The sequence below is a fragment of the Aquila chrysaetos genome, chromosome 24 (assembly GCF_900496995.4).
Source record: "Aquila chrysaetos chrysaetos chromosome 24, bAquChr1.4, whole genome shotgun sequence".
In the NCBI taxonomy this organism is placed as follows: domain Eukaryota; kingdom Metazoa; phylum Chordata; class Aves; order Accipitriformes; family Accipitridae; genus Aquila; species Aquila chrysaetos.
This window is the reverse complement of record NC_044027.1, coordinates 1,934,054-1,959,411: the sequence shown is the minus strand read 5'-3', so window position 1 is coordinate 1,959,411 and position 25,358 is coordinate 1,934,054. Positions and strand designations below refer to the sequence as shown.

At 50.9% G+C, this 25,358-nt stretch overlaps 1 protein-coding gene across 7 annotated transcripts in view; it reads right to left on the bottom strand.

Annotated features, from left to right (window-relative positions):
* The window catches only part of PLXNA2 (plexin A2), a 225,817-nt gene that overhangs the window by 127,311 nt on the left and 73,148 nt on the right, over positions 1–25,358 (bottom strand). The window lies entirely within an intron of this gene.

Here is a 25,358-nt window from a genome sequence, read left to right as displayed (position 1 = left end):
CGTTGCAGCTCCCAGATTATTACCCAGATGCTGTTTCAGCAGGTCACCAGAGCTCCGCTTGCTTTTCCCAGCCTAAATAGTTGCAGTGTTATCATCTCTCTATCCTGTTGTTGATGCTGCTGGGAAACCATTTAGGGGGCTCAGGGTACACGAGGCTGGGAGCGGAGCCACGCGAGTCAGGCACACGTGCTCGTGCAGGGGACCCGGGGCCACGGCAGGTACAGCTAAAGCCTGTCCCGTCCCAGCTGCGGGTGCCACCACGAAGGGACGCCGAGCAGTCCCCTGCAGCACAGAGCAATTCCTCGGGGCTTGGCCCCCGTGTTTCGCTCCAGCCCGTTTTCCCAGCTGCTGCCTGTCCCCGCAGCGAGCCAGAACACGGCACCCGCCTCTGCTGCGAGCCCGCGCCGCACTCGCAGCCGGGAACAACAACGCCAAGTTTCAAACAGACCGGCTGGGGCATCGGCACTGACGACAGAGCTCCCAGCAAGGAGAACGGAGCCTTGGGGGGGGGGACGGGGCAGCCCCCAGCGAGCTCTGGGCAGGGGGACGGGGATGGACAGCGGGCTGCGTGCTGATGCTGGTGGCACGGGCTCCCCACGGGCGCAGGGACCGGGACCCACCTGCTGTCTCACACGCCGCTGACGAAGAGAGGATCCAACGCCTCTTTAATAAATTCATCAAAGTATTTTTAAATTAACTCCGGCACACTTCGTATCGCCTGTGCTCCCACTCCCGGGAGCGGCTGTAACAGACCTGGGTTTTGGTATATAATTAAATATCAACACATGTATCCTGTGCTCAGCACAGTTTCTGTATTTGCTTGTGTTAATTGGGATGTGAGGTAAAGCGTCTCACAGCAGAATCCTACGTGCTTCCAGACTTATTTTCCTTAAAGATTTAGACAGTCAAATCCCATCTGTCCATGCTCCACCTTCCTCTCCAATTCCTTTCCCCCAAAAAAGATGCTGCCTGGCATTTCATTTCACCACCTCCTGCTCAAATTAACTCCCTTTTGATGGAGCACTATCATTTCTAACGTCCCCGTATCACACACGCCCTTCTCTTGGGTGCATCTTTTCTGCAGAAACCCACCCCCATGTCTCTCCCTCGCATGCTCGCCTGCTCCGAGCCATCTCTCCTGCCCACCGGTGAGGAGCACAGGGAACCACGCACGCCTATATACGTGCACATACACGCGTACTTGGTATGATAGGTGCAATTTTGAGCAATTTCCCTGCCAGTCTCTCTGCAATCTCATGTAATCTCCCCCCCCAAAGGGGATCAGAGATCCCATGGTGCCTTTGCTTGGCCATAAAGAATGCACATCACATCCCCCGATGGTTTTGAATAATGCAGACGAGAGCAGCCAGCAAAATCCAGGAAGGTGGGGTGTCTGCTCGCTGCTTGTTAGCTCACGTTTGTGGTTACCCTGGCTCCACGTTAGATCAGAGATGCACAAAGAACTTCAGCAGCAGCTGGGCAAGGGAAATAATTTGTTTAGACCGTCCAAACTGCCAGCTTCCTGCAGGTCCCATATTTAAAGCTGCTGGGGACCTGTCAAAAGGTGCCCTGTGGGGTTTCATATTCAAATGGTCTCACCAGAGCCGTGGATGACAACTCCTTGTGCTATCCGCGCTAGCACAGGAAAACAACCCTCAGCGGGCCAGGTTTGGGGTTTGTGCCCTGCAGGGACTGGCCCCGGCGGCTCAGAGGGAGATGCACAAAGGACAGTAATACGGAGTAAAGACTCCCCGGGCTGCATCTCACCCAGAGTACGTCCCCCTGCTCCCACCAGCACCAGCCCAGTGCACATCAGGCCAACCTGCCTCTTCCACATCTCATTTACCGGCATATCCCGGAGCCTGCAACTTAATGTACAGTTCTTGGGGGTGGAAGTACGGGAAGGTAAAACACGGGCTGCTTTTCTCCTGGCACTACCAAACACCAGCCAGAATTCAGCACTGCAAGTCCATGCATTAAAAATATCTCCTCCTCGTAACACAAACCGCAGCTATTTAACAGTCCAGTTGGCAATTTCACAAGAGCATTATAGCTCAAATGCTCCTCAGCCCTTGATTTAAGGTGGAGTTGAAATTCACGGCTATCACAGATGCACCTGAATGCTCCTAATGCTCCAGTTCTCAGCCCGGACCCTCAGACCTGCCAGCTGGGACATGGAGCTGAACCGACAACTGAACCTCTTGCTTCAAACCTTGTCTCTAACAAGCAGCACTAAGTCTCTAGCACTGAGCAACACCGCCAGGAAAAGCAAGCAATGGAAAAGGCAAATACAGAGAGGCAATGAAAATAAGGAGGGAGCGACCACTGATACATTTTACTTTATTATTACAAATGGGACCTGAACCGGGAGAAAGTTCCCAGAGGGCACACAAAACTTCTGCAAAACCATTTTTCCTTTTAGAAATCACACTCAGGCTGACAGAGCACTCCAGATTAAACAGAGATTTGCTCATTCTGGGATTTTGCTGTAATCCAAACCACAATTCCCTGATAAGCTGTTACCACATTTGTGAACTGATGTGTCCCAGATGCTCGGGCTGCCAGAAGAACCTACAAACCGGTTCCTCCTGGGACCGGTGGCCAATTCCCAGCACTGTCAATCTCCCTTTCATGGACAAAGCCAGTAGAAACGGCACAGCCAGGTAAGAACATGACAGCCCTGGGGTAACTGTCATGTACCAGAGCAAGTATGCAATATTTATCTGCCTGGGCACATGGGAAACGCGTGTGCCTGCACAGCTGTGAGCGCACGCATCCCCACATGCAGGTGGAGGTGATGGGGAGAAAACTGATTTGAGAGAGCAATCCTCAAACAAGCGCAGGGGCACAAATCTGGGCTACTTCTCCTAAACTAGCAAGCTCTTCTTTCCTAGAAGTTACTCCTTATATTTGGAAAACTATTCCTTTAAAGTGTATGCATACAATCTCATTTAAACTCCTCCTTCACCACAGCAGCACTCAAATAAAAAGCTCCCATCTTTCTGAAAACACATTCCCAAGAGGCATTTCCATCTGCTCCCAGACCTCAGATCAGAGCAGTGCGGCACAGTCCCTGCGAGCACAGACCCTCAGCCCTGACCCTGCGCCGCTGCCGGCCACAGCAGAGGGGAACCGAGTAGCACAAACGTGATGTTGCTCTGGGCTCAGACACATCAAGCACCGTGTACACGGGCACATGCGAAAAACACAACTGGAAGAGTGTGCTGGCAGTGACGTGCAAATGGCACAAGAGGAGCCTTCTGGGCAATGACATGCAGACCTACCTGCAAGAAATAAAGTGAAGGGAGCCACGGGGTGGAATAATATTTAATCAAAATACATCAAAATCAGCGGAAGGGCTTATTTTCCAGGACTGATGGGAAATAGACCTTGTTGCATATAAAGGAGTAACAGTAAGAGGTCCCTCGCCTCTCGCCGAGGCACTGCGCATGGTTCAGCTGCTCGTCTGAGCCCTGCTCAGACATGGCAACGCGTAACTGTCCCACGTTGTCCATGCCAACAGGTAAATTGTCCTCAGCCCTACAGGGCTGCCAGAGGCCGAGTCAAACCATCGCTTTAACAGCAAGCACGTCCCCTTATCTTCTCTCACTACCCATAGCTCCCTGCAGTGAATACTTTTTCAGTATCTCTTTTCTTTCCCTTAAAGGAAAAAACCACAGCCTTTACTTTCTACACGAGCCTCAAGAAAACACAAAACTAACTTTAAACAAATGCTGACATGTCTTGAAACAATTATTGCCCATCTAGGGGGAGAGGGAGGATTGGCTAGAGATTATTTTTAGAGATTAGGTCTAGAGTGACTGACAAACTGATATGCAACAGCATTTGGTTTTAATCTGAAACAGGTTTGGGATAGAATTTAAAAAAAAAACCAAAATACCGCAGCCACCCACCGACAAGAGCTCCTTGGAGGCAGGAAAGCTGCAACCAGCAATACTAATGCGTTTCTCAGTTACCAGCCACCCTCTCCTTCAAAGACGCTCTCAAACACGTTGCTGTTTCCAGCATCAGCGTGGGAATGCGCCCTCCCTCCCCAGGGCAGGGGGACGGACCCACGCACACCCACGGGAGAAGCCGTGCCGCGGCGGACCCTGCTCGGGGTCACGGGCTCGTGCTCGAGTCTCGCAGCGAGACCTGGCAGCTCAGCCCCCTCCTGCCAGGGGTGGCCGGGAGCACCGCGGGGGAGCGACGCAGGGTCCGGCGAGCCCAAACAGCAGCAATTCTGTCCAAAAGCCGCCGCTGAGCCGCGATGTGCCGTGCCTACCCTCGGCACTAAGCACAGAAACGACCGAAACAACACCGTCCTGGGGCTGTGCGTTGCACCTCGCGCTCGTCACCCAAGCTGGGGACCAGGGACAGACTGGCCCCTTCTGCCACGCAGATGCCAGTCAGGAGGAAGCCGTGATCCAGCCCGGGCTCCTGCCCTGCTCCAGCCCACCCTGCTGCTCCATCCCGGCCGCCCAGCCCTGGTTTCACATTCAGGCTTCCCTATTTTTAGACGCACTCAGAAAGGCCCCGGCCGATGCCAGCAGTGATGAGGATTACAGCCCAGCAGCTCCGCAGGGCCGTTCTCAAAGGGTCGTGTACCCCGCGCCGAGGGGCTGCGTCGCACGCTGGCAGCTCTATCGCATGCCAGTTAGTCCCTTTGATTGCACTGCAGCGATACCACAGGAGACCAGTCTTACACAAAGTCCACGCTGGAAAAACAGAAATAAAAATATATATTGCAGGCAGCGCAGGGGCGAGGAGGACAACTTTTGAACTCGTCCACTCCATCAAAGTCAAAATGTTTTCAATTATTATTAGAGTTTACAAATATTTTTTTTCGTTCCCATCCCAGCTGCCAGGGGTGGGCAGTGGCAGCAGGAGATGCCAGGGGAGCCCTGCGTGGCTGCACCCCGCAGCAGCCGGTCCACTGGGAGAACCGCAACCCAACGATTTCATGAGCTCCAACACTAGCCGGAGACTGAATTATGCCAATAAAAACACTAACAGATGAACAGGCATACACCAGCTGCATGAGAAGCTTGGGGTGAAGGCGGGGGGAATTAAATTAATCCCTTCATTATCAACCTGACCCCTGGAAAAATCTGAAGGAATGGCTGTGAAGGTTCACAGCGGAGCACTAAAGCCAGAAGATCAGCTAACACAGCATCTGCCAGCCCAGACGGGCTCTGCTCTAATCTCCACCGCTCCAGCTGGGACCGTGGTCGCTCGAGGCTGCCGAGAGCCAGGCGATCCCACCGGCGAGCTCATGCCATGCCACGCTGGCGGCTGCTTGGAGTGGAAAACCAGAGAACAGGGCTGCAGGGGAAAAGCACATGGAAAGGCAGAGCTAGCAATGCAGCCCTGCAGCAGCATTTCCTACAGGAGGACTTTGGAAATATGTACTTTACCTCCTAGGTAGGAAACAGCCCAAAGTACCCGAGCAGCAGGGCACGCTGCAGGACACGTGCCTTTCCTCTGGTCCTGGGGTGGCTTTTGCTTGCCTGTTTCCTAGCCCTTTAGGAAGAAATTCAGTGGTTTTTCTTTCGCTGCCTCTGGTACCTGCGTTATTAACAAAGAACTGGATTGGTACACATCAATGCATTATGCTATACTACTAAGTAAGTTAATGCCATAAGCCTATGTACAGATTTAAATATTAGGTGAGCTTTGGAGAAGCGGAGACAGGAGGCAGATGTGGCCCATCGGGAAGGGGAAAGGAGGTGAGGATGAGGTACTTGGGGATTTTAGGGAGGAAAGATCAGCCATCAAATGTAACTCCAGTGGACACCCTAAAACCTTGTTGTGTTATTGTATTTCTGGTCTTACAGCCACGCTTGTTGCTATCTTCACGGCCGACTCCCATAGACAGCTCTGCAAATGCCCCTAGATGCTGATCCCCCACCCCTGCAGCACTGCGGACCAAGGCAGGGGAAGATCTGACCTGCGCCCACGCTCCGAACCTGCCCAAATCTTCACCTCGAACCTGCCAAGTCCCAGGTCTGATGCGCAGCTGTGCCCGCCCCATCCTGGTGCTCTTCTAAGCTGAAGATGGCTCAGTACTAAGAGCAGCGGCCTTAGTTCATCTTTCATTTTTAATAAAGATCGAGAGGTTTAAAAAAAAAAACAAAAACCCCCAAACCACCCCAAAGAAACCCGAACAGCCGCAGCACACACACGCAGCATTGTCGGTGCTTCTTGCACCGAGAGAAGAGCGCGGAGCAGAGGAGGCTCAGGCAGCGACGGGTGCGACAGGCATCGTCTCCGGCCGGGGCAGGGAACAGGCAGTGCTCCAAAGGCAGATGCCACATGGCAGAATAAAACCGAACGCACAGTGTGGAGGGATTTCTGCTGCTGCAACCCAATCCCCTCCACTGAACTGCTTGCCAAGTGCCCTCCCGGCCCCGCTGCTGCAGAGCGGCTGCTGCCAACAGATACTTAGGTAAAGTTGGGGGGGGGGAGGGAGGAGGGGAGGAAGAAAAAAAAAAAGAAAAAAAAAAAGAAGAAACCCCTCTCCTTCCTGGGATTAGTATCTCAAATGAATTTCATTTTGAAGAAGAATAACTGAGGAGCTAAAGGCAGAGAGCGTGAGCCCCCGGCTCAGCTCCGCGCCCCCCGAGCAGCGCACGGTCCCAGACGGGGTGGAAGAGGCACCATACCTGTGGGGGGGGGGATTAACGCAGCGGGCTGCTGCACACCATTCCCATTCCCAGCACAGAAAGGCAGCTGAAAGCAGATTTATCTGCTGGATAATAAAGGCAAAAGATTCTCAAAAGGGACAAGTTTCAAGCCAAATTGCTAGGCTCCTCCACTTCTCTTTTAATCCCTCTCAAAACTGTCAGTATTATACGTGGGGGGGAAGGGGGAGGATGGGGGGGATCCTCACCCAAAAAGCAAAAGAGCAGAAGCTACTGAAACACGGTATGCCAGCCAAGCACTGCAGAGGTGTCTCAGAGGCACAAAGAGGAGATTAAGGCTGAAAGGCTACAGCATTGAGCCAGGCAAGGAGTCTGCTGGAAAGGATGGGAAGAGCACATGGGAAATATTTTGGATGCCTGACAAGGAGATGCAGAGACCATCTGGGTGAGGGGAGGAAGGGCAGGGTGCCAAGGAGAGCCATGGGAAGGATCGGCCCAGCCAGGGGAAGGCAGGTCTTCCCAGCTGCATCTGCAGGACCCGCTCCCACCCTCCTCTTCCTCTCCTAAAGAAAGCGAAGCAACAGGTTGGAGCTCAGAGAGAGTCAGACAGGCATGCTGGCTTAGTATGGAGGACCCGGCTGGTTGCACAGCCGTTCTTCCACCCATGGGAGGTCTCTGATGGGAAGTGCAGGTTTGCTTCCTTTGACACGTTTTTGTGAACCCAGGAAGATCCAGGGACGGTTAAAGCACAGCGTTCCCTGCATGCGGGTGGGGAGCACCATGCTGGCACCCACGGGAAGTCCCAGCCGGTGGCCAACACGACTTGGGAGCAGGCACGTGCCTCACTCCTTGCTTTGTCCACCAAGCCAGCACTGGGGTCAGGGCTGGGTCCTATTGCTTGAGAGATGAGCTCTCAGCTTCTTTCCACAGTCCATAAAATTCCCACCCGATCTGCCTTCCAGCTTGCTCTAAAGGCACCCTTCAGGGTGTAGCCACTATTAAAGGAGGGTAACATGAGAAAAATGGCATTATACTAATACGGTTTTACTCTTCCTTTACTCTTTTATCCTGGAAATGTAAGCACAGTACAGAGAGCATCCATTCTGCGCTGAGACACCGTGACCTCCAACAACTCACCTCACCCCCTGCAAGCGCAGCCTCCTCGTCCCTCGCAGGGGGACAGCAAGGCTTTACCTCTTCTGAACCAATTTGGGATGTGCCGATAGGAAAAGCTGCACAAGCCTAGAGTATGGTTAACAGGTATTGTTTGATGACAGAGTCCAGCTGGTCTTTCACTCACCTACTCAAGGCCATCAGAGATAGCGGTGACAGCAGCTTTTTGGGATATGGATGCCTGCCCATGTTGGGAACAGGACCAGGACCCAGTGACTCATTTTTCACAGAGCACTGAGCAGCCATTAGATGTTAACGACTTTTGGCAACTACTGACCTGGGTCAGATTCAAGCCAATGACCCAAAAGGGAGAGGTTTTGCTTACCCCATCAGCGGCCCCTGGGAGCCATCCTCCACTGCGCTGCCTCTGAAAAAAGGAGCTTAGAAAGGAAAGCCAAAAAGGTCCTCGGCTCTGGGGCAGGGTAACCCTATCAACATGCGCTGCAGATACAGGCGGCTTTTTCCCCTGGAGGAATCAAAGCCTCATTGATACGTGAATTATGAATGAAACCTTAAGCTTTTAAACTTTTAACCTGTGCATTTCTAAGAAAGTCTTAATTTAGCCAGAGACACGGCAGGAAAGAACAATGGTTCAGTGGAAGGTACTGGATTTTCTGGGCTTTTAAAATACACCCTTGTTTAAGATGAATATTTCATTTACTGAGCCATTCCCAGGGGAAAAAGGAAATCCTGATCCATGCTGACCAAAGATGTGGACTGAAATCTGTGTCACAATGAAACTCGTGGATGAGACTGACTTACAGTGACATCAATTCCATGGAGCTCCTTCAATTCCAGCTCCAGTCCCTTCCTCGGCAGCGCCCAGGGCTTCTGCTTCTTGCTCCTCCTCTCACCCACCTTTCCAATTTCAAGGCACACTACGAAAGGCTTTAGTGACGAACAAACCGCCGAACATGTTCCACTGCCCGATGCCAGGGTGGACGCAGCGTCCCGGAGCCTGGCTGCCACCCACCCACCTCCCAGGAGTGGGAACCACCACACCACTCCACGCTCTACGCTGCACCTCTGAGCATGTTTTAGGCTGAGCCTTGCACTGTCCCGCTCAGCGCGGCTGCTGAGACAAGCTCAGGGATGGGCTTTATCCGCTCCTGTTTGTGAATTTATCCGCAGCCAAAGGCATTGAAAGCCAGGGCCAGGAGAAAGGTCTGGGAAAGGCAGCAAAGCAGTAACAGCGATTCAGTGCGACAGAGGTCAGGCCACCTCACACCAAAGAAAATCAGGATGGGTCAGTTCCGTGGAAGTAACACTCATTAGAAGAATAAACTATATAATGAAGAGGGTGGGGGGTGCTTTGCTCGGGTCTGGTGAAGCACTGTTAGACCTTATACCATCAATTGAAATCCTTTCCAGCTTCCACTCCGCTGGAATTCACCCAAAAAATTGCCTTGCTGACCAGTGCTGAATGAGATTTTGTTTATTTTCTAGACAACTGCGGGCACATTGCTTCCATCAGCAGCAGAGCTGGCACAGATCTGGGATGTGAGCAAAGCCAGGAACAAAATGAGCCAGAGACTCTTCTGCTGCCCTACAACTGAGCATTCTCCAGGACAAGTGTGCAGCGAATTGCCTGCGTAGAAAGGCTGTGCAAAACCCAAACCCAGCCCGGAAAGGACACAGAGGATACAGGTGTCAGAGGAAGCATGTGGCAGGAGAGATCACCTCCAAAGAAAACAGCTGTATGCAGCACCATGTCCCTCCATCAGTACATATCGGTTGACAATGTTATCTGCACACGGATAATTAGGTGCATTTGTATTTGAAGCCTTTCACAGTTCAGAGCTTCATTCGCCCACACCTTCCCCTAAATTTTAGGTGTTCAGATCTTCGAAAACACCGCATTTCTTCTGGCTGCCCAACACCCACTGGCTATCCGACTACTTCAGCACCCCAAATGAAAGGCAGCTTTGAAAACATAGGCCCAATTACGATATTCTGCAACTGAATTAGCCGTTAGACCTCCCAAACCTGGTGGGTCCGTGGATCAGCACTTTAACAAATGAGCAAATTCTGCTGATGTGCTTCAAGAGGTTACAATCCCCGGCTCCGAGCCCAGAGGCATTAGCAGAAGGGATATATCTCTGTTTCAACAGCCCAGGACAAAGCCTGTTACATCAATTTAAATCACTGGTGGAGGTTTGAAGCAAAGCAGACAACTAGGTGACACAGTCTTAAATCACCACATGAGGGTCCTCCAGAACATGGAGGTCCAAGCCCTGAGGGAAGGACCCGTTACAGATTGGGATGGAGCAGCACTGAGCGCAAAAATGCAGCTAAGGCAGGACTGAGAGAAGGAGATGCGGTGGGTCAGCCTTGGGTCCATCCCCGGGACACGTGCCCAAGGCTGACCCACTGCATCTCCTTCTGGGTGGGAGAAGATGTTGCTGCTCAGGAGGAGGAACCGGGCAGAATCAGGGCAGGAAAGGCAGAGGGGAGGCAATGCTGCCCTTGGGTCTGCAAGGATTAGACTCGGCCACATCATGAGCTAGCAAAGCTCCTTGTTTCCAGAAGAGGGAAGGAGAAAAAAAAAAAAAGTTAAAAAAAAAAAAAAAAATCAATCAGCCACAAATTATGAATAAAAGAGATGAAAGTTAAGAGTGAAACTAAACAAAGCCCCAGGTGGCCCTCTGCCTGGGGCACTTCTGCTAATTTTAGTTTCTCTGTTCTTCCCTGAGCCCTTTCGTTCGCTCACTGCGTGGGTTTAGAGCATTTACGTTACCGCAACTGCCTAAAACGTTACACGCTGGGATGGTCCAACCTGGGCATCAGCGCGAAAGGGGAAGGCAAGGAAGAGCTGCTTGGGACCCATCCCGCCGTGACAAAGCCACCGGGTCTGGGTCCCTGAGGTGGTCCGGGTCGGCCGAAGGGCCGGTTGCCGGCCATGCCATCGCGAGCACAGGCCAACGCATCCACAGTCGGCGGGGACGGCGGGTCCGTGCCACCGTGGACGCGCACAAACCCGCGGTCCCTTCCAGCGCCGGGTGCGCACCGTGCCTCCTGCTCGCCCCTCTCCTGGGCTCCCCTCGCACGGGCCCCCCGCACCCTCTCCAGAGGCTGAGCGACGCTCTCGCAGCCCACCAGCACCTCTCCCATCGCACGCCTCCGCGCCCTGCCGAAAACGCCGCGGCTCTGCTGGGTGCTGGGAGGGGGGGTTGGCCGGGAAGAGCCGTTTCGCAGCCTCCACATTTATTCCACAGAGAGAAAAGGCAGCAGCCTCACAGAAGCATCCTATACAGCAGAATGTATTTAAATACCTAATGAAGGAATAAATCTGCGAGAGGGAGACATTTACTGCATACTTATTCACACAGAGCCTTTGTGCAGGCGGGGGCAGCGGGGGGGGCGGCGGGGCTGCGCACTGCACCTGCGCTCCTGGCCGACAGCCGCTTTGCCAGGGTAATGAATATGGCAGGATCCTATTAAATGCGACTCTACCTGTCAGGGAGGATATTGAGCGCTCCCAGCCTCCGCATCCATTCCGGAGGACTCGTCTCTGCTACAACAAGATGCAGCACCTTATCGACAGGGACCTTCCCAGGGGTCTCGGAGAGCAAACAATGCGCTGGGGGGGACAGAGACAGATTGGGCCACTTTACAGCACCCGTTTGCCTCTGCATAAGGCAGCAGGGCTTTTTCTTTTTTTTTTTTAACCCCCCCCCGGCAATATGTCAGAGGGTAGAAGTCATGAACTGGCAGCTCAACCCATAGCACAGGCAGGGCTGAAGGCCACGGGCTGTGCCGAAGCGGAGCCCCAGACCAAAGGGTGCAGGTGAAGGTCCCAGGAGGATAATTAAGCCCTACTTGTGCCCTCAGGCCCTGGAAATGTGCTTCCTTCAGCCCAGGCAGAGCCTGGGTCCTCTGCCATTTTACTGCAGGTGAAAAAGCCCATTTTGCTTTTGTCGTTCTAAAGGGGTGAGAACAACCTGCTGCTGCGACAGAGCGGGAAGGAGCAGCCCAAGGCCACACAGAAGCAAGCTCAGATGGGATGCCGGTACCAAGCATATCGCATTTGCCTGGGTTCAGATGCAGAAACACCGTAGCCCATCGAGGCTGAGCTGTACCCTGCATCCCCAGCACTTGCTGCCTGAGAAGACACAGAGCAAAAGCTGCCACGAACCTGCGCATTTAAAGCCAAATGCCACAAGCATCATGCAGTTCTCCCTGCCTCGTGCTATCAGAGCCATCGCCCCGCACCACCAGCAACCCACCGTGGGTTTGCCACTTCCCTGCAGGGCAGGACTGCTTGGCAGGGCAATAAGGGTAAGCACAGGGTGGTGGTGATGAAATACAAGAGCTCAGCCATTTGCTTGCATTTTATGTTTCAGGGAACTAAATGCACGGGCAAGTATTCAAGACGGATGCGATGTGATAGAGCAGCAGCTCCCGTCCCAGCAACCCCACACTCGCACGCAGCACCCCACAGCATCCTTACTCCTCCAGCCACCGCTCAGCTTTCAGCTTTACCTCCCCCACCTCCCGAATACAGCCAACCTCATCTTGCCCTTTGCTTGCCCTCCTGCCTGCCCTCCCTCCCCCATGATACAAAAGGTCAGTTTTGAAATTCAGGGGTCAGGAGGAAGAAATGTAGCGGGGTCAGGGGTGAGAGAAGCAGAGAGGGGAGGAATTTCACCTCTCCAACCATTTGCTTCCATGAATCAGCAGCCGCGGAGCTCCTGCCAGGTGCAGGGGTGCTGGCCTCGACCGGGGCAGTGCGGCGGGGGCTGGTGGGGACAGAGGAGGGTGCTCCCCATCCCGCAGCACCAGGCAGAGCGGCACAGCAGCCCCCGCTCTCCTGTGAGCTTCTCTCCTTTTTTGGGTTATCCCAAGCTTATCAAGATGCCAGCAAAAATGCACCTAAATGCCAAACCCCCAAAGCTACAGCAAACACAGAGCAAGAAGAAATTAAAGATGTGCTGAACGCATCTGGAGTTTACATTTTCCATCTGCTGAGCTGAGTGAGGCACTCGGAGAAAGCAAAGGTCCTTCAGGTCCCTCTCCAGGTGCCTGCTAAGGGGAGGGGGTTTGGGTCACGCTGCCTCTTTGCAAGCCGGGTCTGGGTTGAATAAATATATCATCCCACATTGCTTATGTCATCACTTATGCCCTAAGCACTAACTTTTGGGTTTTTTCTTTAATCTACATTATCACATATACTCACTATCTGCCAGACATCTCCATTTGCTCTCCTTTTCAAAACCGCTTCTCCTGCTGCCTAAAGCTCTACAGCCAGAGCCAGCCACTTTGGGAAACCCTGAGAGGATTCCTCCCTGCTCAGGGATTTCACACCGGCCTCTCTCTGCTGAAAAGGTACAAACAACAACTGCGCACAACAGGAGGAAACGAACGCACTGAGCATCCCAACCAACTTACAAGATGGCTTAAAGAGAGCAAGGGATGAACACGGCTGTGTAACATCCCTCTCTGGAGCATGGGGGCACAGCGGCTGCCTCACTTGGAGATGAGCTGTCCCCATATGTGTGTCCCTGAGCCAGTGCTGATGCAATCGCACCCAGGAGAGAGGGCAGCCCCATTTCAAGGGAAGGTAGAGATCTCTGGTGAGGAAGTGCAGCTGCAATTGGAGAATATGCTGCGAGAGCAAAAAACGCTGTTTTCATGTAAATGTCCCTAATAATAAAAGAGTGAATGAAGAAAGCAACACATACAAACAAGAAATAGTACATTTGTGCTAGAGAAGCAGAAATGATTCTAAAAAGAGAGCTTTATCAACATTTTCCAGAAGGCATTGGCTGTTCTTTAATGCTCCTCAAGGAATAACACATTGATCCTGCTGAACCTGGGCTGCCTGGTGCCTCTGATCACAGGTTTCTTAACAAGCCCAGTCTCGATGCAGCACACTTGAAAAACATATAAGCTTGTTTGTTTTCTCAAACAAATATTGAGCCACTATTCTCACACCCCATAACTGGCATTCTGTGCTGTTTGCCCTGTATCTGCACACAGTTTCTGCAGCCGTTGCTGCTGCATTTCCATGGCAATCCAGACTCTGAAGCTGCTGGTATCAGCCTAACACCAGTCAAACCCCACCAGTGGCAATAGGGTTTCCCCTGTACACGGAGGATTTGATTGCTCTCTCAGCTACCAATATTGAACACTTTGCTTTTATTAGTTAGGTGGATACTTTCCTCTCTGACCACACTGTAATCATTTAAGCCTCACAGCTTTTCTAAAGGTCAGTGCTTCACTCTTGCAGGGAGGGGTAAATCCAGTCCAAACTGCTGAAAATAAGTCCACAGTTATGTCTTTGGAGTTTACAGCTGGTAAGTCCCCAGTCGTGCTCCTAAACAGCTTCCTGGAGTAAGAAAAGGAGCTCAGGGCCCTCAGTCCCTTCCCCACACAGCAGCATCCCACTTGCCGAGTTTAACAAGCAGCAGGGAGACGGGAGACGATGTCTGTTGTCCCTTGATTAAATTTTCTACGAGTTCAATGGGAAAAGTGCTGAAAACACGGGGTCAGCTCTCGCAGCAGCTGGGCTGAAGCAAGCCGAGGGAATTTCCACTTTAGCTTTTAACTAATAAGTGCAAGCTCCAGGACACAGCTCCAGCAGAAAACAAAAAGGCTGCAAGAAACTCTCCAACAGCTTCTCAGAGGAACAGCATCATGACTGAAACACCAGTGTTGTGCCAGTGCTGGGAAAACAGTGGCACAGCAACTGTCTCACCGTTAGTCCCGTGCCTGCAGCCCGGCATGGCAGTGCTCCATTAAAGCTGGCAGCCTTGTAAAAATCAAGGGCAAGTATTAGCTGTGCCCTATGCAGAGGGATGTGTTTTGTTCCAAAATACAGGGCATTTAAACATATTTATCAGTTGATTACTAACAGTGAAGCTCAGTATTTATCTTGTTGTCTTTGCACTTTGGATTACAAAGTAATTTTCAGACAAACTCCCTGAAGAGTTAGAAAGTGATGTTATCCCCTTTCCTGGTGGGAAAACTGCAGGCAGAAAGCAGCCCGCATGTCTTTCAGACTTCTTGGTCTCTCTTCCACTACACCTGTCCCTCAGCCTGTACCTTCCAGACTATTCTAATTATTTATTTATCAATAACAAGACCAAGTTCCCAGTGTGAAAGGCTCTGCACAAAGAAAGCATGAAAAGAAAACCAGAGAGGGTCAGCCTGCTGTCCTTTGGCTTCAAAGCTCTGCAGAATGATTTAGCCCAAACATACCTCAAGAGGTGCAATTGGTCTGAGAGTCAAAGGAAAGGAGAAGATGGGAGGAGGGGACTCTGGTTTTATTCCAACTCTGCTATTCACTAATTTAAGCATATAAGACCAGGATAGCCCCTTCACTTCTGCGTGCTCACTTGCATTTGTGGTACAAAGTCTCTCAGAGTGGGAAGCTTTAAGAGCATCAGGCAAAAAGCATCAAAGGAACTCGGAACTGAAAGCAGGCAAAAGGATGCTCTGTTTTTCCACTAATAAGCCACTGGCTGCAGGATGACTAGCAAAAGCAAACATCGCATTAGTCAGCCAAATGTTAACTCAGAGCTGCGAGGTTGGAGACTGCGAACACTCCCAGCCGCTCGGGAAGGTAAGTGCTCCCAGCTGGAGGTGCAGCGCTGTTTATTTGAGAGACCTTGTTTTACCCCAGTGTCTCTTCTCACCCTTTTTACTTTGAGCAGCTCAAGGGACCAACTCTTGTTCTTTCCGACTAACGGGGATCTCAGGATTGGCATCCTCTCCCAGCAGCAAATGCAAATCACTCTCTAAGTTAGTGGCAATGACCAACTTAACAGGCCCCACTGCTTTTAACGAGCTGATGAGGGGGAGGAAGAGGCTGAAGCAAGACGAACAATTACCACCTACAGTCATGGCAGCGCTTTGTGCTGCCTGACTTGCGCGCTTTGGAGGATGCTCAGGCTGGTTTGCGTAAGGCCTGCAGGCAGGTTTATGAGATTAAAGCCCAGCACACAATAAATAATTTAGCACCGTACCACAAAAAAATACCGCACTGTATAATAGCTAGGCTGTATGATGTGTACATTCATTTTAAATGCACATCACTTTCATCTACATGTATCTATTTGATGCAAAGACATGTAACCAAGGGAGAAGGAACAACCGGGAAAGGTGACAGGGTCCTCGGCTGAGGCGCAGGCAGGGCATGACGGGACAAATGCTGCTGAAGCCACTTACTAATTATTCCAAGCCTCCCCGTGCTGCTGCCTGCACTCTCCTGTTTGCATGCGTGTGTCGGAGGCATCATAAACCCTTGCTCAGCCAATTATTCCTCCACCGTCCTCCGCCGGTCCCAGCAGGCTGCCCAGTACGGACCAGCAGTGGCTGGTGGCAGCTGCCCTCGGCTCGGCACTGCCCGGCAGCGCGATGCAAAGCCCCGTGCAAACCCCACGGGGCTGACAGCTTTCGGTCAGCAGCTTCTGCCCCGCCAGCCATCGTCTCCCTCTTTCGGTGGCATGGGACGGCGTTTGCGGTGCGGCAGCACCTCAAGGCTGGCAGCAGGTCCCAGAGCACAGGGCTGGGAAAAGGTTTATAATTTTATAGACAGGGAAATGGAGACACAGGGAAACCTGCCCGTAAGGGAGAACTGCCTGACAGATGGGAATCGCTGCCCTGTCTCCTCGGTCCCAGGCCAGACCTTTCTGTGCCCAGACTGCAGATCCCTTTCTGTGTCCTTAGGGCTCACGGAGCCCCAGGTGGGATACGGCCACGTACCGGGGTGTAAATCACCATGTGCAAATTCAAGTTACAGAGCAGAAAATTGCAAGCTTAAGTTACATATTCAATGTCAGCTCCATAAAACTAGTGGCTAACATGAGAAGAATGCAAGCATCCTTACCCTCACAGTACCACCACGTTTCTCTCCCCCAGCCACTAGATGTGGCTCCCTCCCTGCCCGATTAGCATCATCTGAGATCTCTTTGAGACACACCTAATGAATGACCATAATCTTCCAACCTACCGTTGACAGTGGGGAAAAAAACCCCACAACCAAAACCTAAATGCATGGAAGGACTGAAGGGGTCAGACCCTCAGACAGTGTACATGCAGGGGGTTGGCTGGGAGGACAGCTAGGAGATGCTACCATTGCTGGTAATAAGCAGCAGTCACATTTAGACTTAGTGTTTTGTTCTTTTTGCCCAAGTCGCAGCCAGGAAAGTCTCTGGCCCCACCGCAGACCCTGGGGAACGTCTCCGGTGCAAAATTCCCCTGGGCGCTGCACTCCCCAGCCCCGGGAGCTCCCTATGGCGGGCAGGGGTTTATCTCCCTCCTTTATTGCTCAGGCTGGGCTGCCTGCAAAGAGCTCCCCAAAGGCCTGAGAAATGTAGGCATCTGCCTGTCCATGCATCTCTGCAGAAATGAAAAGAGGGTAATAAAAGGCAGGGGGAGGTGGGGACACTATGCATCATAACAGGCGTAATGGACTAATGCTAATATAGAGACTGGCCACATCCAATCCATGCCTTCCTGGCACATCCATAAATATCGGGCAGACGTTCAGGTGATGGATTTGCCTTCGCAAACCGTGCAGTATTTTACAGCCCCGCTAACGCTGTCATTGCCCTGGCCGGCAGCAAAAAGCAACCGTAACAACAATGGGTAGTAAACTTGATTGTGGGATTGAGGAAATATTAAAGGCAGCATCAGTCAGATGCACAAGGGAAAGCCTAACAGCAAGTCTCAGCACAAACCATGGCGGTACTGCTTTTGCATGGCATTTCACTCCCTGATTGTCCCCAAATCCCAACCTTTTTGCAGCAGCAGTGGCAGCTCAGGGGCCGTGGCAGTGCACAGGACTCTTCCTGCAGATTCCCCCGTCTCCTGGCACGTTTGTGTTTTTCACATTCCTTTTTTTGCCTCAAGGAGGCATTTATAGAAGCAACACAGCATGGTCTTCTCACAGTATTTCTTGCCACCCAGGGATTTAAGATCTTACAAATGGACCAAAACCCATGTTATTTTGACCTCTGAGGATTTTAAAAGCCTGCAGAAAAAAATATATATAGTAAAGAAAGCATGAACTTCTTGACTCACGAATAGAAAGGCAGGAGTCTAACATTGCCCTACCCCCCAAAAAACAAACAACATCCAGAACACAGCAACTTCTTCAGATTTATACTCAGAGGAAAGCAGGGGACAGTCAGAAAAACTAACATGAATTCACAAAATAGTTTGGTATTTCCTGATACTTTTCACCAAGATTACTTCGAGAAGAAATGCATTATTGAACTAGAAAAAAATGTAGCTCTGCTTCTAGCATGAAACGGAGGAGGAGTAACTTCTGCCTCACTTCATACTCATAAAGGAGATAATGCCTCTTTTTATAAAAGGTGTGGGGATTAATTAGCTTCTAAATATGTTAAAGAAAAAAAAACCCCAACCTTATGTGCACAAGGGGGAAAAACACTCTTTTTGGTAACTAGTCCCAAAGTACATGGACTGATGCACCTAAAACTCCCTTTACCCTCACAAGTGCTGCTCCAAGCTTTATTCCTGCCTGCATAAAAACCTCAAGAGCACTGGGAAAAGTGAGACTTGAGGAGGCACCGAGAGAGACTTCATGTCAAACCTCCCGGGACCCCGCCAGTGCTGAGGGCAGCGCGGGAGCAGGAGGCAGAAGCTGCAGGGAAAGCCCAGCGGAGCCACGGGGTCCTCCTGCTCCTTTCCCAAGAGCACAAAACCTCCCGCCGACATCGCCAGCAGAACTGGTCCTACACTTGCGATGTTTAAGACGATCAGTAAGAGCATTTGAGAGGGAGTGCCAGGACCAAACCCCAGAGATCAATTGACACAAAGAGCTCTTCAAGAGAAACCCCTTTCAGCACGTGGAGCCCCTTGCCTGCGGGGTGCTGGGTGCTGCTGGTGCAGCTGGTGAGATCTCTGGTGAGCCTTGCGAAGGAGGACTTGGGGGTACCGGTGGAGGAAAAGCTGGACATGAGCCGGCAACGTGCCCTCACAGCCCAGCAAGCCAACCGTATCCTGGGCTGCATCCAAAGCAGCGTGGGCAGCAGGTCGAGGGAGGGGATTCTGCCCCTCTGCTCTGGTGAGACCCCCCTGCAGTACTGCATTCAGCTCTGGGGTCCTTGGCACAGGAGAGACATGGACCTGTTGGAGCGGGTCCAGGGGAGGGCCACAAAGATGATCTGAGGGCTGGAACATCTCTCCTGTGAGGACAGGCTGAGAGAGTTGGGGTTGTTCAGCCTGGAGAAGAGAAGGCTCCGGGAACACCTTATCACAGCCTTTCAATACTTAAAGGGGGTATATGAGAAAGGTGGGGACAGACTTCTTAGTAGGGCTGTTGTGACAGGACAAGGGGAAATGGTTTTAAACTAAGAGGGGAGATTGAGACTAGAAATAAGGAAGAAATTTTTTACGAGGGTGGTAAAACCCTGGCCCAGGTTGCCCACAGAGGTGGTTGATGCCCCATCCCTGGAAACATTCAAGGTCAGGTTGGACGGGGCTCTGAGCAACCTGATCTAGTTGAAGATGTCCCTGCTCATTGCAGGGGGGTTGGACCAGATGACCTTGGAAGGTCCCTTCCAACCCAAACCATTCTATGATCTCTGAGGCAGGCTGGTTTTCATGCATAAGGCTGTCCAGCCACTTGCAGCCTTTACTAGCTCCACTTCGTTTAGAAACGAATAAAATGTAATTGTTGCACTCAAAAATTTCAAGCTGATTTTTCAAGGTGCCTGAACCTGAGTAAGAGCCAGAGTCATTGCCATCTCATGAGCCAAGAAACAGATTAAAGCAGACTCTGAGCCCACCTGGCTCAATTTCACATACATAGCATTTCCTGAACAGCTGCCCCTTAGCTCTCCAGCAGCTATAAAAATACATCCCAACTTCTCTTTTTTTCTTATTTTACTTGCTCTGCCAGGCAACAGATAACAGAACTAGAGAAGTAATGTTGGGAGAAGAGGAGGCCAATTTCATGCCTTTAAGAGGTGGCAGGGACATTCCTGAACTGCTGAAACCCAGAGTCCAGAGGGACTTGGCAGCTCTTCCCATGAGACACGCATGATAGTGCTCTCCTTTGGCTTCGGTCACTTTTCATACTCCCTTGCACAAATTCCAATTAATAAGTAAGACTCCAACTTCTGGCTGCTAACAATAACAAATGTAAGGGACCATTGGGCATTTTGGGGACGCATTTCTGGGGTCAGTTGGTTAGCACCCTTTTGACGGAGATGGAAGCAAAGGGGAATTACTGTCTAAGGCTGGAAAATCCTTGTTTAGGGAGAAAAAGAATCCCAGTTTCTCTGACCACACCAGAGCAAATCACCAGCAATACAGTACCAAATAAATACCCCCTTATTTCATGTCCTAGGGCAAGAAACAGAGACCTGTTTCTCAGACCTTTCAATTAAACAACTTCTTCAGTCAAGCAAGAATCGTCTGCCATTTTACACCTTTGCCGGGACAGAGGTCTGTGGTCCAAAGGTAATGGATTGATCACTAAGTCAGCAAAGCACCCGACCTTCCAACCTACAGCTGAAACTAGGCATCTCCTTTGGAAGGCATCTGCAAATGGATGATCCTCGTCTGTTCAATAACAGCCTGATGTCCTCTTGGCTTCTCTACACACTGATGCAACTGACTTTTTCCTAAAGTGCTATGGAATGCGCGCGGGGGCGATAATTAAGGATAAATTAAAAGGATGAGATAACCATCCATAGAATGAAGTCAGATAAGGACAGGTTCGGACGTATATTTCATTGTGAAAGACCTATTTTATTCCCACTAATGGAACAAATTAAATCAGCCAAGCTGAATAAAACTATCACGTACCAAGACGTAACAACACACTTAAAGTTTGCCTTTCCCCTGACTGCGTAATCCAATCAGTTATCACTGTCCCTTGCAAAAGTGGAGGTTTGCCTTCATTGAAAGCAAGGACAGACCTTACGCACCATGCATTCAGGCATTCAACAGGTAAACAGGAATGTGTTTCCAATCATGAAAACTAGTTACAGCACTACGTATTTTTCTGTAGCACTTCTCCAGACAGATCCCAAGCACCTCTTCACAGGTGACCTTGCATGCCAGAATTGTTTCAAACCATGTACAGCACAGCTGCCATTGGGACAGCACGTTACAGGAGTTCAGAACAATGTCTCATGCCCATCTATCCAGGAGGATTGGGTGTGAATCCTTCACCTCAAGGCATCTGAAATTACCAAACCTGGGTTCTTGCCTGTAGCACCAAAGTTTGCACTGAAGACAACACAGAGCACTTTCAGTTTCCTTTGTAGAAGCAACCCCTGGATGCAGAGCCCAGCCGTCAGACCTAGCCTGGATAGCTCTAATACACCAGCACCGAGAAGCATGCCCCACATCTACAAGCATCTTCAAGCACACCGATCAAAGCCTTATCACCACTGGAGTGACTCAGGGCTGGATGAAAACCAGGTACAACGTCACCATTACTGCTTTTCCCTGGGAGCCATCGCATGTGCCACCCAGGAGCGTACCTAGCTCATCTGAACGTAGGCAAGGGATGGCAAGGTTCCAGACTTCCACTGCAGGAACTGCATTTTTCCTACAGCAGGCATAAACAGCATGACGGTAAAATAATACATAGACAGTGCACTGTCAGACATAGAAGAGACATTTATTTATTCCTGATCACAAACAATGTCCTCCATTGACAAGCTGAATGAAGGGCACTTCACTGATTTATTAGATCTAATAAGAAACAGACCTCTTGGGATGAAATACAAGATTGATTTTTAGTGGTGAGCCATGCTGCTATCCCAGCCACTGTGCTCAGCCTGATGAGATGAAACCAGGCATGCACAGGGACAGAGAGAGTTGAAACAGCATTGGGTAGAAGAAATAAATGAAAAGATTTGGACAAGGAAGGGGAGATGAAATGGAAACAACGCTTGCAGTAGCAGCCCTTCAAACTGAGGGTTACTCTTTTCTTCCTGAAATCCTTCTTTCTCCAACTAAGTCTACATATCTTAACAGAAGAGCAGCAAACTGCTAGGAAGTTTAAGGGCAACTCTAGTACAGTTCTGGGGAAACCTCCGAGTCAGACCCTTCCCATGCATCTGCTTTTCAGAGGAGCCCCTCTAAATATAGCAAGTATAATTTTCACATCAGTCTCAGCATCTACCAGGCAAACCACATTAGCTGAGTTCCGTGGATGCCGTTTTCCATCAGGAAAAAGACAACTAGCACAGCAGTGCTTAGCTTGAGGCCCTATTAATAGCAGTCCTAATTATATGGCTGCAAATTTAATTCATAGCAATGATTAGTGTCAAAATCAAAGGCATCACACATCAATATTGATGGAATTGTATGAAGCCCATAAACAGAACAAGCAAGCCGACACATCTCCCCCCAGCAGTTAGTTGCTGTTAACTGTTGCATTAATGTCTCTCTTAATTTTGCTCGATGAAAATTGTTTTATTGCAGGAATCCACAATTCTAAATGATTACATCTCTAACATGATCCCCTTCCCCCTTACATCCCCTGTCACAAAGCTCAGATGCTTTGGAAGGAGAGCTGGACCACCAAGCCGCAGGGAGAACCGCATCCCACGTACCTGTGCTTTATCCGAAAGGTCACAGCACCATCAGCACATTTGCTTTTCACCCACTTAGAGAAAACTGCTGAGGAGCAGTAGTTCTCAACACCAGCGGGCTGCCAGGCAGCAGGTGGGGAGCATCACGGGGCTGCAGCCATTTCGTACGGTACGTGCACCGAGCGCACGGCGAGTCCCCCGGCCCGAGGCATGCCCCACGTACAGGCAGGTTGTAACGGGAGGCAGCGGGCTGGCGGAGCCAGCGCTATGCGAGAAAATTCCTCCTTCAGCACTGGGTTTTAATGGAGAATAGACCCATCAGCTCATCCTTCTGCCTTCAGCGGTTACTGAGGACGGACGAAGCACAAACCCGTATCACCAGCTGTGCGAGGAGCAGCTGCCCAGGCTGGGGCAGCCACAGCAGGTACGAGCACACCCTCCGCCCTGAACTGAAATCCTGACCCCGGCAAATGCTCTGGTTCCCTGCAGGAAAGATGCCAAGTTCATTGTCAATTGACTTATCTGATATTATTGACTTATTTGTCAGCAGCTCTGGTATGAACACCCCTCCGGTGCAGCATGGCTACGCCAAACCCGCAGCCGGGCTGTGCGGACTCCGTGGGCGACCTGCCCAGGCTGCCCACGTCGGCTGGACCCCGCGCGGCTCCGAAACCTGCAAAGCCAGCGGCGAGCTCAACCTGGGAAAGCTGCCAGCCTTGCCACAGGGCTCTGCGCTGCTCCCGAGCAGACAGAAAACTTCTCTCCTTCCTTTACATGTCGGCCAGTGCTGGCTGCTGAAAGGAGCAGAAAGGGACGTCAAATGCACCCAGGAAACAGAGAAAGGAGTAGAGCTAGACAACACGGGGCTGTACCGAAGCGTGCAGGGAGGGATGTCAGGGCGGGCAGGGGCTTGGGGACATTCAGCATTCAGCTCCTTCGGAGGAGAAAGGCTGAAGCAGCGGCAGCCGCTCTCCTAGGGAACTCGCACGAGGCAGTTAGGTGAATAGCTAATGGGAAGAAGGACATCAGTGAGATAACGCAGCATTTTCAGTAATGAATTCTCACTGGGGAAGCACAGACAAATTTGAAAGATTTCAGAGCTGGCTCCCTGACTTCTTTCCTCCAGCTACACAAAAGCGTCTTAGAAACCCCAGACTGAGCCACCAGCTTGTTTCCAAAGTAAATCAAGGGCTAGGGGAGAGGGAATAGGTGTGACATAGCTTTCAGACATTAATCGTGTAGGTAGATATGCAAGGTGGTGAGCTGGAGGAGATAAGGCATCTATCTGTAAATCTCTGGCACTTACAGAGGTGCGTACATTTTTACCAGCCTCATTTCACATATGGGGAAGAAGCAATATGGAAACGTTTACAGTCCTGAGCATCCAAGAGCACTTGCTGACTTCGAGACATGTCTGGTCTTGGAACACGCACAGAAACTGGAGACAACTTCCCACCAGGTCTGCAACGCCTCCTCTGCAGTGAGAGTCCCAAGAGCCCCACAGTTCAACGCAAAGCTGCTTCCTATGCTTCTCGTGGCCTCTCTTAGGCCGTGTAGAAGATAATCCCACATGTCAAATGAGGAAAGATTTATTAAAGGTGTGGACAGGACCACGAGATAAAGAACAACATCATCCTAAGCCCCATGCAGCGGAGGACGGGACAGCGATCGCTCCAGCTAATGATAACAGGAGGCATGAGTGTCGTCAACTGCAGACAACTCTGATACATGTTAAATAAGGGTGCTTGGCAGGTGCCATGAAAGGCTGACTGTAGTGAATGCCTAGAATGAATTTGCTCAAGAAATGAACCAGTTTTCTTAGTGCCTGGTTACCACTGCCTCAAACAACAGGTGAAGGATTCCTGCAGCCCTCCCTCCGGACAGTGGAGTGGATGTGCATGAATAGATTAACTTTGCATCAAAAAGGTAGGCGTTCAATGTAGAATAGCAGAAGGAATTAAACCTTGCTGGAGAGACGCTTCTTCTGTAATCCTACATAATTCATGGGACGGGACAGTAAATACCTAGTGTGCAGGCTCAAGCTGTTTGCCTTAACTGCCTCTAAATGAAGCACCTCCTCTAACCCGCCCAAACCACTGCAAACAGCAAGTACGAGGCAGCATGGCTGGCTTGCAGCTTGCTAGCATATGCATTTGCAATACGCTGAGGGTGCCTCTTCCATCCATTTAGCTAGAAAAATCCTGGCGCTCCCGTGTGCCACGGCAGGGGGGGCGGGCAGGGAGGAGAGGGGCTCGGCTTACAAGCCTGCTCTCCCCCACGTTCAAAATTGCCCCACTGACACTGGAGAGGCACCAGGGAGGCACCTAATTTACTACTACTCAGCACTTGTAAAGTGCTGAATGAATATTAATGAACTGATGTAATTAAAATGATGCAGACATTCAAGTGTAGTATCTGCCTGTCCTTGTATCTTCCTGGATAGATGAGGAAGAAATTCCCTGCTGCTTAAGGACACAAAAAATTAACAGCCTGCTGTTGATTACATTTGTTAACTCTTTCCCTGGTACAAAGAAGCAAGGTCTGCATTTAGCAGGTTAACCCAAAGCTGTCGTTTATATTTTAGGTTAATTTGAAGGATCTTGGCTTTCCAGAGCAGCATCTCTAAGGCTGGTTTTGCTGGAGCTGGATCAGACTTCTGCACCCACTGATGAGCTGGCTTCCAGTTGCAGCTCCAACCCTAAAGACCAACAAGCAGGGATTCCCCTCTGCTTACACACCCCAAGGCCATTTCCACATTCATTTTAAATATGGGACTCCGGAGAGAAGACTAGTGAGGACCACACAACAGATGTCTGTCTGGGCCTGACCAGCCTTTGCACCCCACTGACTGAAGAGCAGTTCAGCAAGGAAATCCCAGTTGGACTTCAAAATCCTAAAACTTACGGGAGCCCTGCCACCCCCTGCGCTGGGGGAGGAAACCAGCAGGAGCATCTCTTTGCCCTGGGCAACTAGCCTGAGCATTTGTGATGCAGAGGGTGAGGAATGTTATCTTCCA